This window comes from Salvelinus namaycush, chromosome 24, assembly GCF_016432855.1.
Source record: "Salvelinus namaycush isolate Seneca chromosome 24, SaNama_1.0, whole genome shotgun sequence".
NCBI classification, from domain to species: Eukaryota; Metazoa; Chordata; class Actinopteri; order Salmoniformes; family Salmonidae; genus Salvelinus; species Salvelinus namaycush.
This window is the reverse complement of record NC_052330.1, coordinates 31,642,769-31,664,171: the sequence shown is the minus strand read 5'-3', so window position 1 is coordinate 31,664,171 and position 21,403 is coordinate 31,642,769.

Below are 21,403 nucleotides of genomic sequence, written 5' to 3'. Positions count from 1 at the left end.
CTTTCATCTGGTGTCTTGGACTTGTGATTTAATGATATTTAGATGCTAGTATTTACTTGTGACGCTATGCTAGGCTATGCTAGTAGCTTTTCTACTGATGGGGGTGCTCCCGGATCTGGGTTTGGGAGGTGTTAGAGGTTAAGGCACAGGGACATAGCAGTTCAAATAGAACAGAAACCGGTCAAATGTTGACACTACAGTTAGCACTACAGTTAACATCCCGGATGTTCCCCGATGCTGGAAGAGATGTAACATCCCGGATGTTCCTCGATGCTGGAAGGGATGTAACATCCCGGATGTTCCCCGATGCTGGAAGGGATGTGACATCCCGGATGTTCCCCGATGCTGGAAGGGATGTAACATCCCGGATGTTCCTCGATGCTGGAAGGGATGTAACATCCCGGATGTTCCCCGATGCTGGAAGGGATGTCACATCCCAGATGTTCCCCGATGCTGGAAGGGATGTCACATCCCGGATGTTCCCCGATGCTGGAAGGGATGTGACATCCCGGGTGTTCCCCGATGCTGGAAGGGATGTGACATCCCGGATGTTCCCCGATGCTGGAAGGGATGTAACATCCCGGATGTTCCCCGATGCTGGAAGGGATGTAACATCCCGGATGTTCCCCGATGCTGGAAGGGATGTAACATCCCGGATGTTCCCCGATGCTGGAAGAGGTGCCTGCATTGGGGAAGCCCTGTCTTAAGGCACAGGGACATAGCAGTTCAAATAGAACAGAAACCGGTCAAATGTTGACACTACAGTTAGCCTGGTCCCAGATCTGTTTGTGCAGTATAGCCTATTCCTATGGCTGTTGCCAAGGCGAACAAAGGAGCAAGCTACAGAAGACAATAGGTAGAAAACATCTAATAGTTTATTTGAAAGACTGTCTGTGTCAAATCAATCCATCGCATGGAATCTCATGGTAAGATAGTCTATGGAGAATGGATGTGTTGCTAGTGCTGTCATCAGAGTGCTGCCTGTGTGATCAAAGAGGTTGATTAGCAGCAGGAGTACACTGGCCACGTCCCCACCCACCCACCCACCCGAACCAACAAACCACCCACCCACCCACACACACCTAGTCACCAGGTGGGTGGCTCACAGTTCAGTCTGATTGGCTAATCGAGCTAGGCTCGCAGCAAGGGAAAAGCAGATAAGATCGTTTTCTGATCCAAAGAAAGGCAGGTTTCATCTATGATGAACACACACTCATGTGCACACACACACGCTGGAGAGATTAGTAGGACCGATTTAGAATGAGAGAGGCAACATTGACGTACGCTCACTTTCACAGCAATATGCGTTGCTGTGCCCTCTTCACGACTGTCTTGGTGTGTTTGTACCATGATAGTTTGTTGGTGATGTGGACACCAAGGAACTTGAAGCTCTCAACCTGCTCCACTGCAGCCCTGTCGATAAGAATGGGGGCGTGCTCGGTCCTCTTTTTCCTGCAGTCCACAATCATCTCCTTTGTCTTGATCACGTTGAGGGAGAGGTTGTTGTCCTGGCACCACACTGCCAGGTCTCTGACCTCCTCCCTATAGGCTGTCTCATCGTTGTCGGTGATCAGGCCTACCACTGTTGTGTTCTTGGCAACCTTAATGATGGTGTTGGAGTCGTGCTTGGCCATGCAGCCATGGGTGAACAGGGAGTACAGGAGGGGACTGAGCACACAACCCTGAGGGGCCCCCGTGTTGAGGATCAGCGTGGCATATGTGTTGTTACCTACCCTTACCACCTGGGGGCGGCCCGTCAGGAAGTCCAGGATCCAGTTGCGGAGGGAGGTGTTTAGTCCGAGGGCCCTTAGCTTATTGATGAGTTTTGAGGGCACTATGATGGTATGGCAAAACAGTCCTGTAGCTTAGCATTTGCTTCATCTGACCATTTTTTTTGGACAGAGTCACTGTTGCTTCCTGCTTTAATTTTTGCTTGTAAGCAGGAATCAGGAGAATAGAATTATGGTCAGATTTGCGAAATGAAAGGCGAGGGAGAGCTTTGTATGCGTCTCTGTGTGTGGAGTAAAGGTGGTCTAGAGTTTTTGTCCCCTCTGGTTGCACATGTGCTGGTAGAAATTAGGTAAAACGGATTTAAGTTTCTCTGCATTAAAGTCCCAGGCCACTAGGAGCGCCGCCTCTGGATGAGCATTTTCTTGTTTGCTTATGGCCTTATACAGCTCATTGAGTGTGGTCTTAGTGGCAGCATCGGTTTGTGGTGATAAAAAGACAGCTACGAAAAATATAGATGAAAACTCTCTTGGTAAATAGTGTGGTCTACAGCTTATCGTGAGATACTCTACCTGAGGCGAGCAAAACCTTGAGACTTCCTTAATATTAGATTTTGTGCACCCCCTGTTATTTACAAATAGACACAGACCACCATTCCTTGTCTTACCGGAGGCAGCTGTTCTATCTTGCCGATGCAGCGTTAAACCCGCCAGCTGTATGGTTATCCATGTCGTCATTCAGCCACGACTCAGTGAAACATAAGATATTACAGTTTTTAATGTCCCGTTGGTAGGATAGTCTTGATTGGAGCTCATCCATTTTGTTATCCAATGATTGCACGTTGGCTAATAGGACTAATGGTAGAGGGGGATTACTCACTCGCCGTCAGATCCTTACAAGGCACCCCAAACTACATCCCCGATATCTCCGTCTCTTCTTCATGTGAATGACGGGGATTTGGGCCTTGTCGGGTGTCTGAAGTAAATTCTTTGCTTCCGACTCGTTGAAGAAAAAATCTTGGTCCAGTACGAGGTGAGTAATCGCTGTCCTGATATCTTTAAGCTCTTTTCGGTCATAAGAGACAGTGGCAGAAACATGATGTACAAAATAAGCTACAAATAACAGAAAAAAACCACACACAATACCACAATTGGTTAGGAGCCCGTAAAACGGCAGTCATCTCCTCCGGCGCCATCATTCAATTATTAGCAACAGATAACGATTACTCATATCGATGACGAAGCATGGTGTGTACAAAACCACGTGTTGTGAGTATGAGTGGGCCACCTATACTCAACATATACTTTAGGAAATACAGTTGACTCAATTTGGATAAATGCAGCTGCTACAGCATCGATTAATTAATACCATATTATCATCAGTCCTGAGTGAGAAACAGACATCTACCATTATAGAGCCAGCCGGGAGTCTGAGTGAAGAGTGAAGAGTCAGGATTAGAATAAGTGCTGTTACTCTCTAATTACTGACTTCTATCTAATGAGGAGAAATCAGTCGTTAACTACAAACACCAGCCTGGCCTTTAATTAACAGGCTTTCACTTGTTTTTGAAAACACAGAGCAAAGAGCAAGCATATAAAGCCATATTGTAAGACATTATAAAGGCTCATACATGCTTATAACAAGTTATAAAGCATTATAAACCAGGACGTTTGGGTCCTGGGTGCTGATTGGCTAAAAGCCGTGGTATATCAGACAGTATATAAACTGGGTAGCCCGAGCCCTGAATGCTGACTGGCTGAAAGCCATGGTATATCAGACCTCATACCATGGGTATGACAAAACATTTATTTTTACTGTTCTAATTACGCTGGTAACCAGTTTATTATAGCAGTAAGGCACCTCGGGGGTTTGTGATATATGGCCAATATACCACAGCTAAGGGCTGTATCCAGGCATTCCGCATTGCGTTGTAAATAAGAACAGCCCTTAGCCTTGGTATATTGGCCATATACCACACCTCCTCAGGTCTTATTGCTTAAATATACCTTCAGACTTTTAGAATAAGTCTTTGCGGAAAATAGAGGGATCATGCAGGCCAATGTAAACTTCTATAGTAAAAGTAAAGCCTGAGCCTGACTTAAGAACGTACAGAGCTAAAGAGCTGGAGTCTGTTTAGTGGAAGTGGGGGTCAACATCTAACCTTATAGTGTGAGAGATCAGGGTTGGGGAGTAACGGATTGCATGTAATCTGTTACATGTAAGGGATTACAAAAAAACGGTAACTGTCATCCGTTACGTTACCAGCAAAAAATATTGTAATCAGATTACAGATACTTTTGAAAAACTAGATGATTACTTAGAGGATTACTTTTAAATTCAGAAAGGATGTTGCAAAAAAAATCTTTGACACTTCTCTGTTTTCTCAATGACATTCAAATCAGCATTGAAAAAGAGGCACACGTTTAAGTTTGTTCCACCTGAGCGAGTCTGACCACAAGTCAGAGACCACTATGATGACACACCAAATGTGTTTGATGGATCGCAGAAAAAGAGCAGGAATAGTCTTTTGTAGGCTACAGTCCGAGCTATGTCTTCCAATGGTGCGACTGCTGTCGGCATCCAAAGATTATCCAACTTGAATAAATGCCTGGAGGTAAGGATGACATCATGGGTGTAGTCTACGGTGATATGGACATCACGTATTATTGATATCTACATAGAGCATTGATGTGAATCACACTGCTGCTCTCTCGTTTAGCTATTTGCACCTTACGCATTGTGGTTGTTGTGGATGGCTGTTCACAAATTCACAAACCCAATAATGGTTGAATTCACGAAGTTTAAGCTTCCTATCAATCATTGGTTTTGAAACCAGTGGACAGCCAGTGAAAAATGCGCTCTTGCAACAGCTGCATAGTGCGGATCCCAGCCTATGGAATAACAGCTGCATAGTGTGGATCCCAGCCTATGGAATAACAGCTGCATAGTGTGGATCCCAGCCTATGGAATAACAGCTGCATAGTGCGGATCCCAGCCTATGGAATAACAGCTGCATAGTGCGGATCCCAGCCTATGGAATAACAGCTGCATAGTGCGGATCCCAGCCTATGGAATAACAGCTGCATAGTGCGGATCCCAGCCTATGGAATAACAGCTGCATAGTGCGGATCCCAGCCTATGGAATAACAGCTGCATAGTGCGGATCCCAGCCTATGGAATAACAGCTGCATAGTGTGGATCCCAGCCTATGGAATAACAGCTGCATAGTGTGGATCCCAGCCTATAGAATAACAGCTGCATAGTGCGGATCCCAGCCTATGGAATAACAGCTGCATAGTGCGGATCCCAGCCTATGGAATAACAGCTGCATAGTGCGGATCCCAGCCTATGGAATAACAGCTGCATAGTGCGGATCCCAGCCTATGGAATAACAGCTGCATAGTGCGGATCCCAGCCTATGGAATAACAGCTGCATAGTGCGGATCCCAGCCTATGGAATAACAGCTGCATAGTGCGGATCCCAGCCTATGGATTAAAAGTGGGGCTTTTATTGCTCAATCTAATCCATAGGCCTAATGGACACATGCTCAAACTGACACACTTTTTTTTAGACTTAAATGTCCAATCTGTAGTTGCTACATCCATTTTTGGACTTATAAATGATATATATATATATCCATTGATTCTTGAAGAATACAACTTCTAAATGTCTCACGAGCTTAGTTTAACTGTCACACTCTATGAGAACCCAAAATATACGTTTTTTTATTACAATGTTTGTAAACATTGCTAATGTCAACAAACACTCAAGCCTCATAACATGGTTAACACAATATGTTTTACATAATGGATGGTCAGTCCTTGCAATCATAGCTCTGTCTATTAATCTGGGAGTGGTTACATTTCTCCAGGCCCATCCCTCAGTTTTTTACCAAAACAGAGGCAGGGCAACCATTTTGTTATTGTTTCATCTGTGGAGTTGCCCTTTAAACAGCTGCATATTATCAAGATATCAAAGTGTCACCAACAAAAAGGTAAACAGGCCGATAGCAAATGCAGCATATGGCATTCATTTTTCACATGTAAATAGCACTTTTCAGTAGTGCTCAAAGCATGCCATTCCATGAGCACAGCATTTATTTTTCAACTCAAATCAATGAGCCCAATCAGTCCTCCATGACAACAAAATCATAAACAACAGAGTAGGGCTGGCTAATAAGTCCTTAGTCTTGGGGTCATGCTCAGGTAAAACTATTTGGCTAATCTATACTTCCATATTTCAAAGTCCTATTCTTGAGGATCAAGGTGTATAACATTTATTGGAATGACTGGAGTTCTGATAGACGTTTTTAATGTAAAGATATAATTTAATAGTATTATTATATGTAGTAGAAAGCGATGGGTTAGAAGAAGCCTACGTAACCAACCCATAAAGTAACACTTTACATCCATATATGACCAGCTATGTAAACTTTAATATTGATTTATCCTGCAATTGGTAATATAAATTTGTGTCTTCTTCCAATGCCTCTTAAGCGGAAAGTAATCTAAAAGTAATGGAAAGTAAACAGATTACGTTACTGAGTTTGGGTAATCCAAAAGTAAAATTTCTTAATACAATTTTGGACAGGTAACTAGTAACTCTAACGGATTACATTTAGAAAGTAACCTACCCAACCCTGTGAGAGATGTATGGAGTGTCAGACCAAGAGAGAAGACTTTTCCCGTTCAATATACACTAAGCATTGGGCCAGTAACTGAAAGGTCTCTGGTTCGAATCCCCGAGCCGACTAGGTGAAAAATCTGTCAATGAGCCCTTGAGCAAGGCACTTAACCCTAATTGCTCCTGTAAGTTGCGCTGGATAAGAGCGTCTGCTAAATGACTGAAATGTAAAATGTATACCAAACATTAGGAACACATTCCTAATATTGAGTTGCACCTCCTTTTGCCCTCAGAACAGACTCAATTCGTCAGGGTAAGGACACAAGGTGTTGAAAGTGTTCCACAGGGATGCTGGCCCATGTTGACTCCAATGCTTCCCACAGTTGTGTCAAGTTGGCTGGATGTCCTTTGGGTGGTGGATTATTCTTGATACACACGGGAAACTGTTGCGAGTAAAAAACCCAGCAGCGTTGCAGTTCTTGACACAAACCGGTGCGCCTGGCACCTACTACCATACCCATTTCAAAGGCACTTCAATCTTTTGTCTTGCCCATTCACACACACAATCCATGTCTCAATTGTTTAAAGACTTAAGAATCCTTCTTTAACCTTTCTCTGCCTGGTACGTCTATGTCACGGAAGGAAAGGGGGATACCTAGTCAGTTGTCCAACTGAATGTATTCAACTGAAATGTGTCTTCCGCATTTAACTCAACCCCTCAATCAGAACAGGTGTTCTTAATGTTTTGTACACTCAGTGTATGTTCAAGCTATGAAGTGCTCCTTAGTCCATCTGACTAGACCTCTTTCTTTCACTTCAACACCCACACACACACACACACACACACAGCTTTGTTTTCTTTCTCTGTGTCGTTGAGTTAGCACCAAAGCAGACAGATAAATAAAAGAAGGCCTTTTCAGCGTTGCCACGGGGACATAGCAGGGACTCAACATGGATAAAGAACCTGAGATGCGCAGGGATGCAGAGCACTGCATGGAAACTCACCACCGCCTAACCAACCTGGCTTCAGTTTCCGCTGGATTGGAGCTTGTCAGATCTCTCCCCCTGCTCGGGCCCAATCAGTCTGCTCCCTGCCACTTCCTGGATGACAAATGGGCAGGCTATCAGACCGGGGTTCAAATACTATTTCAAATCTTTCAAATACTTGGAGCGTTTGCATTAGCCTGCCTGGAGTGCCAGAGGGGTGGGGTTTGCCCAATTAGCAACCAATTTGTTTTATTACTCCAGACAAGCTCAATCAAACCCAGATAAAGTATTTGGAATGATCTCAAACAGTATTTGAACCCAGGTCAGATACAAGCAGGGCTGAGCTAAAGTCATGGAGGTAATAACTCCTTAACCCTGGTGTGGTAATGAGACACTGGATCCTACATGATAACAGAGTGTTTATCAGCTGCCATGTGAGACGAGACGTCTCTTTAATAATGGAGGGCTACGGCCGGTTGACTGGGGTCAGAGTCAGAGCTCAGTGCTGCTGGAGCAGCAGGAAGGCATGGCCAGGAGAGTGTTAGGACAGGGTTAGGACCATGGAGAGTTAGGAAAGTGTTAGGACAGGGTTAGGACCATGGAGAGTTAGGACAGGGTTAGGACCATGGAGAGTTAGGACAGGGTTAGGACCATGGAGAGTTAGGACAGGGTTAGGACCATGGAGAGTTAGGACAGGGTTAGGACCATGGAGAGTCAGGAAAGTGTTAGGACCATGGAGAGTCAGGAAAGTGTTAGGACAGGGTTAGGACCATGGAGAGTTAGGACAGGGTTAGGACCATAGAGAGTTAGGAAAGTGTTAGGACAGGGTTAGGACCATGGAGAGTTAGGACAGGGTTAGGACCATGGCGAGTTAGGACAGGGTTAGGACAGGGTTAGGACCATGGTGAGTTAGGACAGGGTTAGGACCATGGCGAGTTAGGACAGGGTTAGGACCATGGCGAGTTAGGACAGGGTTAGGACAGGGTTAGGACCATGGTGAGTTAGGACAGGGTTAGGACCATGGCGAGTTAGGACAGGGTTAGGACCATGGCGAGTTAGGACAGGGTTAGGACCATGGCGAGTTAGGACAGGGTTAGGACCATGGCGAGTTAGGACAGGGTTAGGACCATGGCGAGTTAGGACAGGGTTAGGACCATGGCGAGTTAGGACAGGGTTAGGACAGGGTTAGGACCATGGTGAGTTAGGACAGGGTTAGGACCATGGCGAGTTAGGACAGGGTTAGGACCATGGCGAGTTAGGACAGGGTTAGGACAGGGTTAGGACCATGGTGAGTTAGGACAGGGTTAGGACCATGGCGAGTTAGGACAGGGTTAGGACCATGGCGAGTTAGGACAGGGTTAGGACCATGGCGAGTTAGGACAGGGTTAGGACCATGGCGAGTTAGGACAGGGTTAGGACCATGGCGAGTTAGGACAGGGTTAGGACCATGGCGAGTTAGGACAGGGTTAGGACCATGGCGAGTTAGGACAGGGTTAGGACCATGTCGAGTTAGGACAGGGTTAGGACCATGGCGAGTTAGGACAGGGTTAGGACCATGGCGAGTTAGGACAGGGTTAGGACCATGGCGAGTTAGGACAGGGTTAGGACAGGGTTAGGACCATGGCGAGTTAGGACAGGGTTAGGACAGGGTTAGGACCATGGTGAGTTAGGACAGGGTTAGGACCATGGCGAGTTAGGACAGGGTTAGGACCATGGCGAGTTAGGACAGGGTTAGGACCATGGCGAGTTAGGACAGGGTTAGGACCATGGCGAGTTAGGACAGGGTTAGGACCATGGCGAGTTAGGACAGGGTTAGGACCATGGCGAGTTAGGACAGGGTTAGGACCATGGCGAGTTAGGACAGGGTTAGGACCATGGAGAGTTAGGACAGGGTTAGGACCATGGCGAGTTAGGACAGGGTTAGGACCATGGCGAGTTAGGACAGGGTTAGGACCATGGCGAGTTAGGACAGGGTTAGGACCATGGCGAGTTAGGACAGGGTTAGGACCATGGCGAGTTAGGACAGGGTTAGGACCATGGCGAGTTAGGACAGGGTTAGGACCATGGAGAGTTAGGAAAGTGTTAGGACAGGGTTAGGACCATGGAGATTCAGGAAAGTGTTAGGACAGGGTTAGGACCATGGAGAGTCAGGAAAGTGTTAGGACAGGGTTAGGACCATGGAGAGTCAGGAAAGTGTTAGGACAGGGTTAGGACCATGGAGAGTCAGGAAAGTGTTAGGACAGGGTTAGGACCATGGAGAGTTAGGACAGGGTTAGGACCATAGAGAGTTAGGACAGGGTTAGGACCATGGAGAGTTAGGAAAGTGTTAGAACCATGGAGAGTTAGGAAAGTGTTAGGACCATGGAGAGTCAGGAAAGTGTTAGGACAGGGTTAGGACCATGGAGTGTTAGGACAGGGTTAGGACCATGGAGAGTCAGGAAAGTGTTAGGACAGGGTTAGGACCATGGAGAGTTAGGACAGGGTTAGGACAGGGTTAGGACCATGGAGTGTTAGGACAGGGTTAGGACCATGGAGAGTTAGGACAGGGTTAGGACAGGGTTAGGACCATGGAGAGTTAGGACAGGGTTAGGACCATGGAGTGTTAGGACAGGGTTAGGACCATGGAGAGTTAGGACAGGGTTAGGACAGGGTTAGGACCATGGAGTGTTAGGACAGGGTTAGGACCATGGAGAGTCAGGAAAGTGTTAGGACAGGGTTCAAATCAAATCAATTTGTCACGTGCGCTGACCTTACAGTGAAATGCTTACTTACAGGCTCTAACCAATAGTGCAAAAAAGGTATTAGGTGAACAATAGGTTGGTAAATAAATAAAACAACAGTAAAAAGACAGGCTATATACAGTAGCGAGGCTATATGCAGACACCGGTTAGTCAGGCTGATTGAGGTAGTATGTACATGTAAATATGGTTAAAGTGACTATGGGTTAGGACCATGAAGAGTTAGGACAGGGTTAGGACCATGGAGAGTTAGGAGAGGGTTAGGACCATGGAACGTTTGCAAAGTATTAGGACAGGGTTAGGACCATGGGACGTTAGGAGAGGTTTAGGACCATGGGACGTTAGGAGAGGTTTAGGACCATGGAGAGTTGAGACCATGGCGGGTTAGGAGAGGGTTAGGACCATGGAGGATTAGGACCATGGAGGGTTAGGACCATGGAGGGTTAGGAGAGGGTTAGGACCATGCAGGGTTAGGAGAGGATTAGGACCATGGCGAGTTAGGACAGGGTTAGGACCATGGCGAGTTAGGACAGGGTTAGGACAGGGTTAGGACCATGGCGAGTTAGGACAGGGTTAGGACAGGGTTAGGACCATGGTGAGTTAGGACAGGGTTAGGACCATGGCGAGTTAGGACAGGGTTAGGACCATGGCGAGTTAGGACAGGGTTAGGACCATGGCGAGTTAGGACAGGGTTAGGACCATGGCGAGTTAGGACAGGGTTAGGACCATGGCGAGTTAGGACAGGGTTAGGACCATGGCGAGTTAGGACAGGGTTAGGACCATGGCGAGTTAGGACAGGGTTAGGACCATGGCGAGTTAGGACAGGGTTAGGACCATGGCGAGTTAGGACAGGGTTAGGACCATGGAGAGTTAGGACAGGGTTAGGACCATGGCGAGTTAGGACAGGGTTAGGACCATGGCGAGTTAGGACAGGGTTAGGACCATGGCGAGTTAGGACAGGGTTAGGACCATGGCGAGTTAGGACAGGGTTAGGACCATGGCGAGTTAGGACAGGGTTAGGACCATGGCGAGTTAGGACAGGGTTAGGACCATGGAGAGTTAGGAAAGTGTTAGGACAGGGTTAGGACCATGGAGATTCAGGAAAGTGTTAGGACAGGGTTAGGACCATGGAGAGTCAGGAAAGTGTTAGGACAGGGTTAGGACCATGGAGAGTCAGGAAAGTGTTAGGACAGGGTTAGGACCATGGAGAGTCAGGAAAGTGTTAGGACAGGGTTAGGACCATGGAGAGTTAGGACAGGGTTAGGACCATAGAGAGTTAGGACAGGGTTAGGACCATGGAGAGTTAGGAAAGTGTTAGGACCATGGAGAGTCAGGAAAGTGTTAGGACAGGGTTAGGACTATGGAGTGTTAGGACAGGGTTAGGACCATGGAGAGTCAGGAAAGTGTTAGGACAGGGTTAGGACCATGGAGAGTTAGGACAGGGTTAGGACAGGGTTAGGACCATGGAGTGTTAGGACAGGGTTAGGACCATGGAGAGTTAGGACAGGGTTAGGACAGGGTTAGGACCATGGAGAGTTAGGACAGGGTTAGGACCATGGAGTGTTAGGACAGGGTTAGGACCATGGAGAGTTAGGACAGGGTTAGGACAGGGTTAGGACCATGGAGTGTTAGGACAGGGTTAGGACCATGGAGAGTCAGGAAAGTGTTAGGACAGGGTTCAAATCAAATCAATTTGTCACGTGCGCTGACCTTACAGTGAAATGCTTACTTACAGGCTCTAACCAATAGTGCAAAAAAGGTATTAGGTGAACAATAGGTTGGTAAATAAATAAAACAACAGTAAAAAGACAGGCTATATACAGTAGCGAGGCTATATGCAGACACCGGTTAGTCAGGCTGATTGAGGTAGTATGTACATGTAAATATGGTTAAAGTGACTATGGGTTAGGACCATGAAGAGTTAGGACAGGGTTAGGACCATGGAGAGTTAGGAGAGGGTTAGGACCATGGAACGTTTGCAAAGTATTAGGACAGGGTTAGGACCATGGGACGTTAGGAGAGGTTTAGGACCATGGGACGTTAGGAGAGGTTTAGGACCATGGAGAGTTGAGACCATGGCGGGTTAGGAGAGGGTTAGGACCATGGAGGATTAGGACCATGGAGGGTTAGGACCATGGAGGGTTAGGAGAGGGTTAGGACCATGCAGGGTTAGGAGAGGATTAGGACCATGGAGGGTTAGGACCATGCAGGGTCAGGACCATGGAGAGTTAGGACCATGCAGGGTTAGGACCATGGAGAGTTAGGAGAGGGTTAGGACCAAGGGGGGGGGGGGGGGGGTAGGAGAAGGTTAGGACCATGGAGGGTTAGGACCATGGAGGGTTAGAACCAAGGAGGGTTAGGCGAGGTTTAGGACCATAGAAAGTTAGGAAAGGGTTAGGACCATGGAGGGTTAGGAGAGGGTTAGGACCATGCAGGGTTAGGAGAGGATTAGGACCATGGAGGGTTAGGAGAGGGTTAGGACCATGCAGGATTAGGAGAGGATTAGGACCATGGAGGGTTAGGACCATGCAGGGTTAGGACCATGCAGGGTTAGGACCATGGAGAGTTAGGAGAGGATTAGGACCATGGAGGGTTAGGACCATGGAGGGTTAGGACCATGGAGGGTTAGGAGAGGGTTAGGACCATGGAGAGTTAGGCGAGGGTTAGGACCATGGAGGGTTAGTACCATGGATGGTTAGGAGAGGGTTAGGACCATGGAGGGTTAGGACCATGGAGGGTTAAGACCATGGAGAGTTAGGAGAGGGTTAGGACCACAGAGGGGTAGGACCATGGAGGGTTAGGAGAGGGTTAGGAGAGGATTAGGACCATGGAGGGTTAGGACCATGGAGAGTTAGGCGAGGGTTAGGACCATGGAGGGTTAGGACCATGGAGGGGTAAGAGAAGGTTAGGACCACGGAGGGGTATTACCATGGAGGGTTAGGACCATGGAGGGGTAAGAGAAGGTTAGGACCACAAAGGGGTATGACCATGGAGGGTTAGGACCATGGAGGGAGCATTGAAAGGCCATTGGACATCATGACCAGTCTTGTGAGTGGAACTAGCTAGGGCTGAGGTCAGTAACACAGAGCAAGGTCCCAAAGTCTACAGAGCAAAGTCCCAGTATCCTACATACTACATAGTACGCTGTGGTCAGTCTGTCTGCTCGCTGTGGTCAGTCTGTCTGCTCGCTGTGGTCAGTCTGTCTGCTCACTGTGGTCAGTCTGTCTGCTCGCTGTGGTCAGTCAGTCTGCTCGCTGTGGTCAGTCTGTCTGCTCGCTGTGGTCAGTCTGTCTGCTCGCTGTGGTCAGTCTGTCTCTGTCTGTACCCAAACCAATTACATCATTGTCCATTTCACACTAAAGGCTTTTCACCACACATAACACCCCAGCCCTGTGCATCTGGGGTGTACATGTCTTTATATATGTATTCTCTCTCTCTCTTGCTTACATAAGAGGTGGATGCAGGGAGCCCAGGCGGTGCTGATGGAGCCTGGGGGTGAAAACAGGGATGTTAAGCTGAAGGGATGTTAGAGGTGTATTGTTTTACAGTGCAGTGGTGAGATATAGCCATGTGAATGAATGAACAGAACAGAGAAGAGATACATTAAAATGGGGACTGGTTGGTTGGCGAGCTATTTTGTGTACTTATTTATTTAAAAAGAGCTCTGGGGCTGGTGCTCCACATGTTGGATCTCTCTCTTTTGTTGCTGAGAATTTTCCAGGAAATGCAACCTTGTAGTGTATTTTAGGTTAAAAGGCTTCTAAAGTTTATAATTTCCACTTAATTTCAGACTTGATTTGCCCAAATGAAAAATGTATCAACCCTTACAAAAATGGCCATTAATTATAATCCACATAATAATTCACATATCCTATCCAGACATGTAGCTGATAATTTACATAATGTTGGATAAAAACAGTGGGAAGCAGCCATGTCTGGATATAACCCAACTGTGTGTGGGAGTCTGGTTATACATGCCCAGGATGTCTGGCTCAATTTGTATTAAGTACCAGGCTAACTGTGTGTGTTTGTGTGTGTGTGTGTGTGTGTGTTCTGAAAGGCCCCAGAGTCTGCAACACCTCTAAGCAAGGGGCACCACCAAGCAAGCTGCACTATGAAGACCAAGGAGCTCTCCAAACAGGTCAGGGACAAGGTTGTGGAGAAGTACAGATCAGGGTTGGTTATAAAAAAATATCTGAAACTTTTAACATCCCACGGAGCACCATTAAATCCATTATTAAAAAATGGAAATAATATGGCACAACAAACCTGCCAAGAGAGGGCCGCCCACCAAAACTCACGGACCATGCAAGGAGGGCATTAATCAGAGAGGAAACAAAGAGACCAAAGATAACCCTGAAGGAGCTGCAAAGCTCCACAGATTGGAGTATCTGTCCATAGGACCACTTTAATTAAACCATACACTCCACAGAGCTGGGCTTTACGGAAGATAAAAATAAGCAAACATGTTTGGTGTTTGCCAAAAGGCATGTGGGAGACTCCCCAAACATATGAAAGAAGGATCTCTGGTCAGAAGAGACTAAAATTGAGCTTTTTTGGCCATCAAGGAAAACGCTATGTCTGGCGCAAACCCAACACCTCTCATCACCCCGAGAAAAACATCCCCACAGTGAAGCATGGTGGTGGCAGCATCATACTGTGGGGATGTTTTTCATCGGCAGGGACTGGGAAACTGGTCAGAATTGAAGGAATGATGGATGGCACTAAATACAGGGAAATTCTTGAGGGAAACCTGTTTCAGTCTTCCAGAGATTTGAGAATGGGACGGAGGTTCACCTTCCAGCAGGACAATGACCCTAAGCATACTGCTAAAGCAACACTTGGGTGGTTTAAGGAGAAACATTTAAATGTCTTGGAATGGCCTAGTCAAAGCCTAGACATCAATCCAATTGAGAATCTGTGGTATGACTTAGATTGCTGTACATCAGTAGAACCCATCCAACTTAAAGGAGCAGGAGCAGTTTTGCCTTGAAGAATGGGGTGAATAGTTATGCATGCTCAAGTTGTCTGTTTTTTTTGTCGTATTTCTTGTTTGTTTCACAATAAAAAATATTTTGGCTTCAAAGTGGTAGGCATGTTGAGTAAATCAAATGATACAAACCCCAAAAAAATCTTTAAGGGGGGTGAATACTTTCACAAGCCACTGTATGTGTGTGTGTGTGTACATGTGTGTGTGTACATGTATGTGTGTGTCTGTACATGTACAGTGGGGCAAAAAAGTATTTAGTCAGCCACCAATTGTGCAAGTTCTCCCACTTAAAAAGATGAGAGAGGCCTGTAATTTTCTTCATAGGTACACCTCAACTATGACAGACAAAATGAGAAAAGAAAATCCAGAAAATCACATTGTAGGATTTTTTATGAATTTATTTGCAAATTATGGTGGAAAATAAGTATTTGGTCAATAACAAAAGTTTATCTCAATACTTTGTTATATACTCTTTGTTGGCAATGACAGAGGTCAAACGTTTTCTGGAAGTCTTCACAAGGTTTTCACACACTGTTGCTGGTATTTTGGCCCATTCCTCCATGCAGATCTCCTCTGGAGCAGTGATGTTTTGGGGCTGTTGCTGGGTAACATGGACTTTCAACTCCCTCCAAAGATTTTCTATGGGGTTGAGATCTGGAGACTGGCTAGGCCACTCCAGGACCTTGAAATGCTTCTTGCGAAGCCACTCCTTCGTTGCCCGGGCGGTGTGTTTGGGATCATTGTCATGCTGAAAGACCCAGCCACGTTTCATCTTCAATGCCCTTGCTGATGGAAGGAGGTTTTCACTCAAAATATCACGATACATGGCCCCATTCATTCTTTCCTTTACACGGATCAGTCGTCCTGGTCCCTTTGCAGAAAAACAGCCCCAAAGCATGATGTTTCCACCCCCATGCTTCACATTAGGTATGGTGTTCTTTGGATGCAACTCAGCATTCTTTGTCCTCCAAACACGACGAGTTGAGTTTTTACCAAAAAGTTCTATTTTGGTTTCATCTGACCATATGACATTCTCCCAATCTTCTTCTGGATCATCCAAATGCTTTCTAGCAAACTTCAGACGGGCCTGGACATGTACTGGCTTAAGCAGGGGGACACGTCTGGCACTGCAGGATTTGAGTCCCTGGCGGCGAAGTGTGTTACTGATGGTAGGCTTTGTTACTTTGGTCCCAGCTCTCTGCAGGTCATTCACTAGATCCCCCCCGTGTGGTTCTGGGATTTTTGCTCACCGTTCTTGTGATCATTTTGACCCCACGGTGTGAGATCTTGCGTGGAGCCCCAGATCGAGGGAGATTATCAGTGGTCTTGTATGTCTTCCATTTCCTAATAATTGCTCCCACAGTTGATTTCTTCAAACCAAGCTGCTTACCTATTGCAGATTCAGTCTTCCCAGCCTGGTGCAGGTCTACAATTTTGTTTCTGGTGTCCTTTGACAGCTCTTTGGTCTTGGCCATAGTGGAGTTTGGAGTGTGACTGTTTGAGGTTGTGGACAGGTGTCTTTTATACTGATAACAAGTTCAAACAGGTGCCATTAATACAGGTAACGAGTGGAGGACAGAGGAGCCTCTTAAAGAAGAAGTTACAGGTCTGTGAGAGCCAGAAATCTTGCTTGTTTGTAGGTGACCAAATACTTATTTTCCACCATAATTTGCAAATAAATTCATAAAAAATCCTACAATGTGATTTTCTGGATTTTTTTTCTCATTTTGTCTGTCATAGTTGAAGTGTACCTATGATGAAAATTACAGGCCTCTCTCATCTTTTTAAGTGGGAGAACTTGCACAATTGGTGGCTGACAAAATACTTTTTTGCCCCACTGTATGTGTACATGTATGTGTGTGTGTGTGTTTGTGTACATGTATGTGTTTGTACATGTATGTGTGTGTACATGTGTGTGTGTGTGTGTACATGTATGTGTGTGTCTGTACATGTATGTATGTATGTGTGTGTGTGTGTGTGTGTGTGTGTGTGTGTGTGTGTGTACATGTATGTATGTATGTATGTATGTATGTGTGTGTGTGTGTGTGTGTGTGTGTGTGTGTGTGTGTGTGTGTGTGTGTGTGTGTGTGTGTACATGTGTGTGTGTACATGTGTGTGTGTACATGTATGTGTATGTGTGTGCACATGTATGTGTGTGTGTGTGTGTGCATGTATGTGTGTGTGTGTGTGTGTGTGTGTGTGTGTGTGTGTGTGTGTGTGTGTGTACATGTATGTGAGTGTGTGTGTTTACATGTACGTGTGTGTTTGTATGTGTGTGTGTGTATGTGTGACACACACACACACACACACAGAGAGATCAGAGAGACTAAAACAGAGAAACCGAACAGAGTAGCTACCTGTCTGAGGTGCACTATCAGCATCCTGCCAACTCAACCAACTAGGACTAGTCTGTGTTGCACTGTCAAGTACGCATGCACGCAAACACACAAACAGTACACGCATACACACACACACACACACACACAATACACGCACACCTCTAAAAAAACAAAAACAAACCAAAGAAACAAATTCTAACTCAGTACTGCCTGACTGCCTCTGCAGTCTCTCAACGGCCAACCAAAGCCAGTAGAACATTTGACTACTTTTCCATATTTCTGTGTTTCTGTACCACTGTGCTGTGGGGACGATGTTCAACTTGAAACCTTTGCTATGTAAACCCTGTCTACAGTACCCATACTACTGCCACCCTACAGCCCTGCCCTGGCTGTCTTCATAGGGTGGTTATAGGTGCTGCTTTCCCAATCACACTTTTTACATTCTATTATTATATGCCACTTCGCACTTAAAGTATAAGCATACGGCTTACAGCATACACATACGGCTTACAGCATACACATACGGCTTACAGCATACACATACAGTTTACAGCATACACATACGGCTTACAACATACACATACAGTTTACAGCATACACATACGGCTTACAGCATACACATACGGCTTACAGCATACACATACAGTTTACAGCATACACATACGGTTTACAGCATACACATACGGCTTACAGCATACACATACGGCTTACAGCATACACATACGGCTTACAGCATACACATACGGCTTACAGCATACACATACAGTTTACAGCATACACATACGGCTTACAGCATACACATACGGCTTACAGCATACGGCTTACAGAATACACATACAGTTTACAGCATACACATACGGCTTACAGCATACACATACGGCTTACAACATACACATACAGTTTACAGCATACACATACGGCTTACAGCATACACATACGGCTTACAGCATACACATACAGTTTACAGCATACACATACGGTTTACAGCATACACATACGGCTTACAGCATACACATACAGTTTACAGCATACACATACGGTTTACAGCATACACATACGGTTTACAGCATACACATACGATTTACAGCATGCACATACGGTTTACAGCATAAACATACAGTTTACAGTATAAACACACGACTTAAGGTACAGTATAAACATACGACTTACAGCATAAACATACAGTTCACAGTATAAACATACAACTTAAAGTACAGTATAAACATACGACTTAGAGTATAGACAGAAGCTTCTCTTCACCTCGCTTAAGAGACAGGAACGACGGAGCTTATTGACACAGATGCCATGACAGTTCATCTTTAACCAGACCAGGGTTGTATTCATTAGGCACCTAACGTAAGAAAACAGACTGAAACAGGGAGGGACTACCAGACTTCTCTAATAAAAAACTCTGTCATTTTAGTTTCCATTTCTAAATATTTTAAACCGTTTCCTGTTGTGTGCCCTAGCCTAGCGAATTTGACAGGGTGATGGTGACTCTTGGCTGCACTGGGCAGGCAGGGCAGGGAACACCTGGTTTCTGTATCACACAGACAGTGAGGCAGATACCTGAGAGATTGCCTTTGTTCCAAAGTAGCACCAAGGTGAAAGGTAATCCTGGATAAGAAAGACAGAAAGGTGTGAGTGCCAGTGCAGTGGGTGAGTGGACTCTGGGGCAGTGCCAGTGACATTGACACAGATACAGGAGACTCATTTGGTTGGTAGGGTGCAGTCTGTGCTCTACCATGCTGAAGATAAATCGCCCTTGAGGGTGCAGTCATTGTGATGAATCCTTCCCGTGTTGATGAAGCCCAGCACGCTGTACGTGTTAACTTACACATTTTACATTGTCTTATACAATCACATCCGCATTCAAAACACACACACATACACACACAGAAACGGAAGCACACTCGCACACACACGTACAAACACACACACACACTGCAGTGGAGCAGGTTGAGAGCTTCAAGTTCCTTGGAGTCCACATCACCAATAAACTAAGCACACCAAGACAGTCGTGAAGAGGGCACGACAAAACCTATTACCCCTCAGGAGACTGAAACAATTTGGCATGGGTCCTCAGATCCTCAAAAGATTTTACAGCTGTACCATCGAGAGCATCCTGACGGGTTGCATCACTGCCTGGTATGGCAACTGCTTGGCCTCCGACCGCAAGGCACTACAGAGGGTAGTGCGAACGGCCCAGTACATCACCGGGGCCAAGCTTCCTGCCATCCAGGACCTCTACACCAGGCGGTGTCAGAGGAAGGCCCTAAAAATCATCAAAGACTCCAGCCAACCTAGTCATAGACTGTTCTCTCTGCTACCACACGGCAAGCGGTACCGAAGCGCCAAGTCTAGGTTCAAGAGGCTTCTAAACAGCTTCTACCCCCAAGCCATAAGACTCCTGTACAGCTAATCAAATGCCTACCCAGACTATTTGCATCTCAATTACCTCGACACTGGTGCCCACGCACATTGACTCTGTACCGGTACCCCTTGTATATAGCCCTGCTATTGTTATTTACTGCTGCTCTTTAATTATTTGTTTTTCTTATCTTTTTCGTAACTTTTTTATATAGCTATTTTCTTAAAATTGCATCTTTGGTTAAGGGCTTGTAAGTAACCATTTCACTGTAAGGTCTACACTTGTTGTATTCGGCGCATGAGACAAATAACATTTAATTTAATTTTGTTTTATTTGTTTTATTGTTTTGTTTTATTTGACATACAGGGACAGGATACTATCAGTAATTTAGCGGAGTGTCACACTTTCACGGTCCAATTAGCTCCTATGTTGCTGTAAACACATCCCACTGACCCTCTGAGCCTGGTGACCCCTGCCTCGCTCTCATCCATAATAGCTCTGCAGTCACAGGACCTGCCTTTGACACGGTAATGGGGATTTCTCTCTCTCTCTCTGGTTCTTGTTCTCTCTCTTTCTAATTCTCTCTCGCTCCCTCTCTCTCTGGCAGCAGCAGACATGACCGGGGAGCTGTGATGTGATGAAAGCGTGCCTCCACAGCAGGCGCCAGCCTGCGTCCCTCCCTCCCTCTGTCCCAACCATCATCAGTTTCAGGGACCACTTCCCTCATCTGCTATGGGGGGTGAGAATGCCCCCATCCACATCGACAGGGCTGTATTGGAGAGCTTCAAGTTCCTCGGTGTCCACACACTAAGGAATTAACATGGTCCACACACACCAACACAGTCGTGAAGGCCCGACAACACCCCGACAACACCTGAAAAGATTCAGCATGGGCCCTCAGATCCTCATAAAGTTCTACAGCTGCACCATTGAGAGTATCTTGACTGGCTGCATTACCTCTTGGAATGGCAACTGCTTGGCATCTGACCGCAAGGCACTACAGGGGGTAGTGCGTACGGCCCAGTACATCACTGGGGCCGAGCTGCCTGCCATCCAGGACCCTTAAACCAGGCCGTGTCAGAGTAAGGCCTTACAAATTGTCAAAGAGAGGGGCCTCCCAAGTGGCGCAGTGGTCTAAGGCACTGCATCACAGTGAGATTCTGGGTTCGAGTCCAGGCTCTGTCGCAGCTGGCCGGAACCGGGAGGCCCATGGGGCAGCGCACAATTGGCCCAGCGTCGTCCAGGTTAGGGAGGGTTTGGCTGGCAGGGATATCCTTGTCTCATCGCGCACGAGTGACTCCTGTGGCGGGCCGGGCGCAGTGCATGCTGACACGGTTGCCAGGTGTACGGTGTTTCCTCCGACACATTGGTGCGGCTGGCTTCCGGGTTGGATGGGCATTGTGTCAAGAAGCAGTGCGGCTTGGTTGGGTTGTGTTTCGGAGGACGCATGGCTCTCGACCTTCGCCTCTCCCGAGTCAAACTAACTACTACCAATTGGATACTACGAAAAAGGGGTGAAAAATACAACAACAAAAAAATTGTCAAAGACTCCAGCCACCCAAGTCAGATTGTTCTCTCTGCTACTGCATGGCAAGTGGTACCGATGCACCAATTCTGGAACCAACA